Genomic DNA, 6,630 nt, shown 5'->3' with positions numbered 1-6,630 from the left:
TTTGCGCTTCACAATCCAGTGATGCAAAAGTGGATTTCACAATATGAGGATGCAAAGCAAGAGCGACCAACGGCACGAATTGAGTGGAGATGGGGAAGACGACCACCGATGCACTATCCGACGGGTCTGGAGAGCCTACCAACATTCATGAGCTTAAGATGGTTGCAAAACCATTTGAAAAGCGCACAACAGTGCGGTGAAGAAGTGACCGAGGAGGAGTGGGAGTACTCTCGGGGTTGCGCGACGAAGGTAAGTTGCAATGTACGACTAGTGACTTTCTAGATGTTTGAACGGCCACTCATAATCTTTGCTGGTTGTAGTATAAGTCATACACAGCAACATGGTGTGAAGGTCGATATTTTAGGGTGGAACGGATCGACAAAAAGCGTTCTACTCAAGATTGTGGAATCATGGCAAAAGTTGAACAGTCTAGTCGACGACGGTCCTCTGATGCAGATCCTATGGTGGTGGAACTCACTTACTTTGGCACGCTACAAGAGATTTTGAGGATCGATTATAGAGGATTTTTTGTCGACTTGTTCGACGTGCAATGATTCAAGATAATCATGGAGGGCCGCAACACTACTGTGCGTAAAGGAGAGTCTAGTTTTCCTGAGGTGGATTCAACTAAGAAATGGACTGACCTAAGAGACACTTTCGTACTAACCGAGCATTGTAACAAGTAAGTATATAAATAGTTAACATCCAATTTTAGAAGGTATGTGCTTGGAAGCTCTCATGTAAGTTATGTCGCATTGGCAAGTGATATTTCATCCTACAAAGTCTGCATCAAAGTGGTGGTACGTCATAGAGGTAGCCCCTTGTAGTGCACGGACATATGAAGGCTACCATGTGCCAATCACAGCGGCATCATTGGAGGAGATCGGAGAACATGCTCAGTCAGAAGCCGCTGAGGTGGTGCCAGACGAGCATCAAGCTGCTACTCTCTATGGGGTGCATGCAGAGGATCTACAAAATGATACGGAGGACATCTGTTTAAATGGAGAGCTCTATGTAGATATAGGAAGTTATGCTGAGGTTTGCGAGGATATAAGAGAGACCTCCTAAAGCCATAAATATTGTATTTGAACAATCTAGCTCCGTTTTATAATGTATATTGTATTCACGTGGGTTTTTGCCATTTCTGTCTATATGCGTCATTGTATTTAATGGTCATTGCATCATTGTATTTAATGGTATTTGCGTCCACTCTAGGTACGTATGCCCTGGGTATGTTCTCACAAGTAGGGACGACGAGCACTGCGCTTTGAGTGGGATAAAGACTGAAGCTGCAATCGTGAAGCTGGTCTGCTCAATATAGATGCTGCTCGTCCCACCACTAGATCTAGTTGATCTGGTGAAAGAGACACTAAGAAGCACTACTACTGCTTCTCAGTGTCTCTTTCACCTGATCAATTAGATTTAGTGGTGGGGCAAGCAACTTCTATGAGCAGACCTTCGCGATGCAGCTTCAGTCTCCAACGTACCGAGAGCACAGTGCTTTTACAAAAATTCAACAAAATCTCTCTACACAGGAATCCCTCCCCCTTTATGAGTCCCCCCCCCCCCCCCCCCCCCCCTCTCTCTCTCTCTCTCTCTCTCTCTCTCTCTCTCTCTCTCTCTACTTGTCCATGTTTTCTTCTCTATTCATTCAATATTAAGTTTAAATGTTCGTGTGTTTAATGCAGGTATGGATGATGAGGAGTTTCTTTCTTCTTTGTCACCCCAACAGAGACATTGGTACGTGGAGCATCATGGCTTTGGCGCACCATCACGTGCTCCTAATCCTTTAGCGTCTCCCTCTGTTTCGGAGCATTGAACACGTTCGAAAGCTTTGGTGTCAACAAGACGATCTTCACACTCGTCTAGGCACCGGCGCTCTAGTGGTGGTGACGGCGGTTGTTGTGGGGATGCCGCAGCCGATGCCTCGACACCGCCTCATGTTCGACGAGGCTCTTTACCCTCCCCTTCTTTGCCCGCCGCTCCGAAACCAGCCACGACATCACCATCTACACCAGGTTTTGCAAGGATGACGGCCGTTCCTAGTGGCTACACACCACTAGCTACTCCTCAAGGAGTCACTCCAGTCGACACTCCTCGCTTCGGGGCCCAGACTCCAGTGGAGACACCTGACGTTCGTACCCCCATCGACACGTTGCTAGAGATCCCTACCGGGACACCCAGGTTCACGCGTCACCGGCGAGAGGGTTTGCCTTACTACGTCGACTTCACCGGTGGCATCATCTTGGATGGTGAAGGCAAGAAGATGATCTCGCGCATGCACAGTCTTTGCTCTCAGGTGTTTAGACACTACATACTAAACACTTGGAGTGAAGTTCCAAGTTATTTAAAAGACAGAGTCATCAGCATGCTTCATGACAAGTTTCCAGTTCCAATACGGGATGACCACTTCAATGAAGACATGATGAAGGTTCGAATGCGCGAATACTGCAAGCACAAGCATTCCGAAGTGCAAAAAGCAATTAAGCATGGGTGGAACAGACCAGATTGGCTGGCCAAAGAAGATTGGAAGAATACGAAGAAAGTAGCGCGCGAGAATCCCGACAAGTGGAAGCAACAAAAGGAGGCAGGCAGAGCACGAGTAGAGGCAGGGAGCTCGCACCACTTGGGGAGTGGCGGGTGGGCATCATTTGAGGCCGATTTTGTAAGTGTTTTCGCATTGCTCTTTAGGTTTGATAGTTTAGGGTTTAGGGGTTTTTAAATTCTAACATAATGGATTCTTTGTATGTTTTGACAGTGGTCGATAATAGGACATGACCCCACACCGTACGAGCGCGAGTACACAGGCAGGAAGGGCTTAAACGCCCTGATGGACATTTTGAGTTCTCACAGCGACATGGTTAGTATTAGGGTTTACTCTTTTCTATTTTTTGTATTGTTTTATAAATTATATGTTTATACTTACAGAAAGCTGTCTTATTGTTTTTTTTGCAGAATCCGACAGATACGCCTCTTGGATGCGATGAGACGTCTGATTAGACGACGTCAGTCTAGCCGTACCTAGATAGCATTGGTTTCCTTTTGTCATAGCATATGTATCATGAGATGACTTCTATACGTCTTTTTGAAAACCATGTGTATTCTTTCAATAATGACAATGGTGTTGTAACTATTACATTTGCAAAGTTTAACAATCAAGTGATTTTGCCTATGATGTGTACAATTGTCATTGATTTACTTTCATCAATTTACTTTTGTTAGTTTTGTATCTTTATTCTCCAAACAATACTATGGATGATGGAGTTAATGGTTATATTGTCTTGTGGGTGACTACTTTGGGTCTATATCTAAGCTTGCACTTCCTTTCAAAGGTGAATCTGGGCTTATCTTAGATTCATTTAGGTTTACTCAATTATTGAAACATTCAATATGGTTGATGGTTGAATGCCCTGCCACACCAATTTTTTTTTCTCTTGGGCATCTTTTTAACCGTCACTATATAAGGCTCTGCAGCGTCGCTGTAAACGTCGCTATAGGTGGCCTGTAAACGTCACTATAATCGTCGCTATAGACGTCGCTATATAGCGACGCTTATAGAAACCGTTATAGCGATGCTCATAGCGACGTTCCCGTATCAACGCTCTTAGTGATGCCAAGGAGTATAAAAACCCAATGTGTTTCTGTCGCTAACAGCGTCACAAGTGCACACAACCTTTTGTAGTGCTATTATGTAAACGTTGATTTTATTCATGTGTATAACTCTAATGTACTACTCATTTACAACATATTTTACACAACCATATTCCATGGTTTACAAAAACATATGGATGTCCTTCAATATGGAGCACACAAGGAATGGAAAAGTCACATTATGAAGCAAGAGGAGCTTATTTTTGCTATACACAACATGGGGGTGGAGCTACTAGAGCCAATAGTTACAAAGAGGTTTTCTTTTGGTTTTATAGAAGGATTATTCTTCAGAAACAAAAAAACGAGCTCTCAAAAGAAAGACGACAAGCACAAGCAATCAAAATATCGTAGCAAATTCAAAGAAGACAATGTTGGAAGAATTCTACTGCACAACAAAAGTTAGATTCATGCAGACTCAATAGAACCACAGATAGTAAATTTTTGGTTCTAATTAATAATCAGGCAAAAAAGAATTAAAGTGTAAGCACGTACATGAGCTATACACTTCCACTTGATATTTTCTACATAAATTTCTTGAGTACTTTCATGTCTTCCTCTTCTTCCAAAGCTCTTTTTGATGTATTTTCTTGGTCTTAAAACCTTTCAAACTCACAGTGTAGCAAATGTCTTTTTCCACCAGGTGTCAGCCTATTTGGATCTTTTTCTCCAATGGAAAGCACATATTCTGTGTAAGTTATATAATGTCCAGCTAAAGATCCTTGGAGACCATGCGCATAGCCAAAAATTTTGATTGTAGTATTTCTTTCAAGCAGAATGACTTTGTTGCTATAATTTGTAGGAACTTTATAGCCACCAAGATACCTTGACAATGTTTTCAAAGCAAAAATTTATATGTATGCATTGATAAGATGTGGACTCATTATTTCTCCTATGTAAAACTTGAAAGCGTCATCTCTACTAAAGTTAGGTTCTCTTGATCCTCTTGGTCTCTTCAAAAAGTCATCTGTGTGTGCTTGTACATTCAAACCAAAGGAAGATAGATTAATTCGTACTGACAAATAGCTTAAAGAGATATACAAAAATAAGTGAAGAAGACTTACGCTAATGTTTTCATCATAGACTAGCTGTTTTCATTCCAAATGTTGATTGATCCCTCGATCTTCTCCTGGTTTTGTGGGTCTTCTACAATTGGAATGGTAACTTGAGATCCTCTTGACTCTGCATCATTGTCTTTTTCATTTGGAGAGTGGGGATCCTTAATAGTTTGTTGTGCCAAGAGAAACTCCTCTTTAGTAGATTCACAATATTCCAAAGCTTTATCGAAACATAATCTAAGAGCTTTTGCTGAGTCAAAACATGTTTCAAGTGTTTGGAATGTAGATTCTTGCTCCACAAAGTCTTTATATCTCATTGGCTCATCATCAGTACCCACATTGAAATTCCATCTTTGAGCGAGAATAGCAAGAATTCCATCTTCTCTCAAATTAAAATCTCTTTGAACATTGGTCAATAGAACATACTCACATTCATTGAGAGGGAAGGTCGGAAGAATAGGTACAGGTAAGTGTTCCACAGGCTTACTTAGGCTCTCAAAGATCTTGGTGTCTGATCTAATAATTGCAAAATCAATCTTTTCAGATTCGTGTTCCTCTGATAACATGTTGAGCTCTTCTTTAAATTCAACATCCTCATTGACCTCTCCAATGATAGCACTATTAGTCTCTTCCTCCTCAAGTTCCCCTTCATCATCTCGAATAAAAAACAAATACACTAAGAAGCCCTGATTCCTCTTAAGGAGTCAACACTTATGCTTGCACTTTGGACAATGAAGGAGAATAAGTTTTCTATTCTCAGGAATTGCCGCACATTTTTTGTTTAGCCTTGAAGTTGCTAACGGGAAATCTTATATAAGATCTATTGCATGGACATAAACTTTTGTAAGGTACGTACGTTACCTCTCTTGCCCTCACCAGCTGCTCATAATCTAATGCTTGCTCCTCTAGGAAAGATGAATGAAAGGATAATACTTTTACGATATCAAGAGGAGTATTAAAAATTTTGTAGTAGATATCATAATCTTCAAGGGCTTTGCTATCATAGATTAGCTCTATAAGCAAACTCTCTAGGTCTTCTATTTTTGTCACAAAAACCAATACAAGATTCATATGTACAATTTTTTTTCTTTGTTAGCCATTTTAATAGCACAAAGTTAACTTTTTTAGTTTTCCTTTTCTCAGGCTCTTCCAAACCATCGTATATACTTGAGGACTTCGCTTTGAAAATATCATCTTGGTTTTCTGGCATAGCCATAGTCTGCTGCCACACAAAAAATAGAGATATTTATTCTTTTTTCTTAGCCAATATTAAAGGCTTCAAACCATATATATATATATATATATATATATATATATATATATATATATATATATATATATATATATTCCTTGCTAGTTGTACCATACATCTTTTTATATAAACATTTTGATTCTCTCATTCAAATTACAAAATTCCACATTAAAGAAATGTCAAAGATAAGGACCCAAATTTACACATCCTATGGTAATTGCATGTTATATTCATGCTGAAATGTCCTCTCCTACTCTACTTTGCAACCAATAATATTGACTAAAACTAGATACTCAGAAACCCCCCCAGGATCAGATACCACTACACTTATACATTATGATTTGATTCAACTAGATCCCCGCATTCATGGTTCCTACAGTCTCCTAACATATAAAACATATGAGATACTCAAAGATCCCCCTCCCCTTTTTGTCCAGTTTCCCTCGCCCTCTACAACCTACACTCTAGCTAGGTCTGCACGTATGGCTATAGTTGCCTTGTTGTCGCCCTTACCTTCACGGCCCTTGCCATGGCAATCTCCCAATGGCTCCTGTCCTACCATGGTCTTGGTTTCCCCTGCTCTCCTCGCCCTCTTCTGCCTCCTTCACACCCTCTTCTCTCGTAGTCGTATAACCCTGTATAAAGCAGTCGCCCTCTTTCCTCCTATGCAAG

At 40.8% G+C, this 6,630-nt stretch overlaps 2 pseudogenes; one reads left to right on the top strand and one right to left on the bottom strand.

The window, feature by feature from the left end:
* The first annotated feature begins 1,678 nt into the window (after positions 1–1,678).
* Positions 1,679–3,000, top strand: LOC147462447 (uncharacterized; annotated as a pseudogene).
* A 1,172-nt stretch (positions 3,001–4,172) lies between these two features.
* On the bottom strand, positions 4,173–5,777 carry LOC147462446 (uncharacterized; annotated as a pseudogene).
* Positions 5,778–6,630: the final 853 nt, after the last annotated feature.

This window comes from Adiantum capillus-veneris, chromosome 2 (genome assembly GCF_014529385.1).
Source record: "Adiantum capillus-veneris isolate H3 chromosome 2, ASM1452938v2, whole genome shotgun sequence".
NCBI lineage: Eukaryota > Viridiplantae > Streptophyta > Polypodiopsida > Polypodiales > Pteridaceae > Adiantum > Adiantum capillus-veneris.
The sequence above is the reverse complement of the archived record's forward strand: the minus strand, read 5'-3'. Positions and strand labels throughout refer to the sequence as shown.